This window comes from Penaeus vannamei, chromosome 2, assembly GCF_042767895.1.
Source record: "Penaeus vannamei isolate JL-2024 chromosome 2, ASM4276789v1, whole genome shotgun sequence".
NCBI classification, from domain to species: Eukaryota; Metazoa; Arthropoda; class Malacostraca; order Decapoda; family Penaeidae; genus Penaeus; species Penaeus vannamei.
The window spans coordinates 20,240,447-20,242,946 of record NC_091550.1 but is presented as its reverse complement, the minus strand read 5'-3'; positions in this window follow the sequence as shown (position 1 = coordinate 20,242,946).

Sequence of the window (2,500 nt, the reverse complement as noted above, 5' to 3'; positions counted from 1 at the left end):
TGCTGATTAATGGAGTCTTAATCACTTCGGTTGATAACTTGAAGCTTTTAGGTGTAACCTTTGATCCAAAGCTTACATTTGAATTGCATATTAGGAATATGGCCCGGGCAATTCCATCAAAGTTAGGCATCATTCGCAAGTGCAAGAAAATCTATGAAGAGGACACCATTACACGTAGGTGCTTCTTTTCTTTTATTCTGTCTCATTTTGAGTATTGTTCTGTATGGTTATCTGCTGCAGACTCACACTGAAGACTGCTTGATCGTTCTTTTAATTCCATTAAATTTCTCCTGTGTGACTTAAATTTGGACATTGGACATCATACATTTATTGGGGCTCTCTCAGATTTATACAAGATTGTAACTGATAATTCACATCTCTATAAGTTTTTACTTGATTTTTATCAACCTGCAAGAATTACTAGAAGTTCTATGACCCTCAATTCAATGACATTTGATGTAAGTCGATCGTGTACAAGTCAGTTTTCTAGATGCTTTTTTACTGCTATTTGTAGACTTTGGAATAGATTGCCTTCAGAGATTGTAACTTCGACTCTTGATAAATTTAAAACGTCAGCTATCATGTTTTTCTTACGTACTTAGCTGACTTTCTTTTATTCATTCTTTCTTAGCTGTATCTTGACCTGCACTGACACCTTTGGTGGTATAAATCTCGATTTTTTCAGTGTGGCTCATTTTATAGCTTAATATAATAATAATAATAATAGTAATACAAGAACTCTTATAACACAGTTTTATTGACAGATGATATGCTAGTGCTTAACGTACTAAACATCAATTTTAACCTAACCTATGATTCTCCTTGAATTCGATTATCAACTCTGCAGTTTCATTTGACTTCTGGGATTATATTTTACGCATAATTAGGGCGGGATTGTCCTTAGGGCCCGGATATGAGAACAGCTGTGTCAAAGCTCTAAAAACTGGTGCTTCCTAATATATAAGTAAAGGGTGCCTCTGACCACCTAATACTTAAACCGCTCAAAGGTTTCATTGCTTCAGAACCTTCAGAACAAGTGCTACTAAAAGTCAGTATGTAATAAATGGTGAAATGCAGAAAAATCTGTGAAGACATGAAATAAAAATAAGAAGTATTATCAATTACCGTTTCCTTCTAGTGTTGTCATGCTAAATACTCAAACAAGTTTACCTATTTTTTGAGAATTGTGAAAATAGTGTTGTCTTATTCACTTTTCACGAATTACTGATAAAATGATAACCTGCTAACAGATTAAAAATACGATAAATAAAAGAATATTCTACTAAACGTCTTTGACTTCTAAAGTTGGAAATATTAGGTCCCCTTCATCCTGTAACTTGCCTCTAAGATAAACTAAATTCTACTCATTATGAATTGTGACAATAAAAAAACCAACCCTACAAGCAACAAATTATACAAATATAGCGGAAAACACTATGCAATACATGATTTGGTTGACCTTACAAAATTCGCTCTTGATATTAAGCTCGCACCTCTGAAACCACTAGAATTAGTATGGATCCATTCATAATTGCGAATACTATATAGACATAGTGATAATCATTTGCGGATAGATCTTGGCCTTGATAGCTATTGAGAGTATGATAGGATCATGGGGAAAATTTATTACATATGAGGTAGCAGCTGTTTAGATTTTTTTTCTCATGTCAGCCGCCGATAGATGGCAGGATATAAAGCACATAGAATTTTATCAATACTATTTATTAAATAAAATCGGATGGCAGTACTAACCTTCCACTCCAGGAAATTTATACAGTATTTGAGGACCAGGGACGGTACTCACGAAGAGTCCAAGACAATTCTTTGCGATTTTGTCTTTGATTTGCGTTCTTGCCACATCTCAAAGTTAATGCTGGTAATAGAAATGTATAAATCGTTATAGACCCTATTTTGATAATTTATTGTTATAATAAGATATAGTAAATATGGCAATAAATTTAACTAATATCACAACGGTAATATTGCACATTTAGTAAATTTAAATGTGATGTGGCATGCCTGTGTTTATTGTCATTACATCAGTTACAAAGGCTATTTGTGATTTTTGATAAAATATGGCATGAGAACGTGAGACAGCTCAACCTCAATTAACGTTTGGTAATTCAGCAAAAGTGGACTTAAAGTTTTTCTTATCATTTTTTTAATTGAAACAATCTTCAACAGAGGAAAAATGCATAAAAACAAATTCCTCCGTAATAACAAAATTAAAGACAGTCCTTGTGTCCGAGAAAAGAAAGTAGCTGTAAAATATCAGAAACGAATAAATAAACGTTTGACAATCAATCAGAAGTGTCTTCCAAAGGCGAGTGTTATACCCCGCATTTCTTTGGATTCTATCAAACCCTTCCGAGCTACTGGAGACAAGGCAAGCGGCCTATCATATCGCTATTTGAATACCAAGCCCGTGCTCCACCAGCCAGACGAAGCCCTGATGCCCGATCCCCTCCAGACGTCCAACTCTCCGTTTTGGTTACGTCAT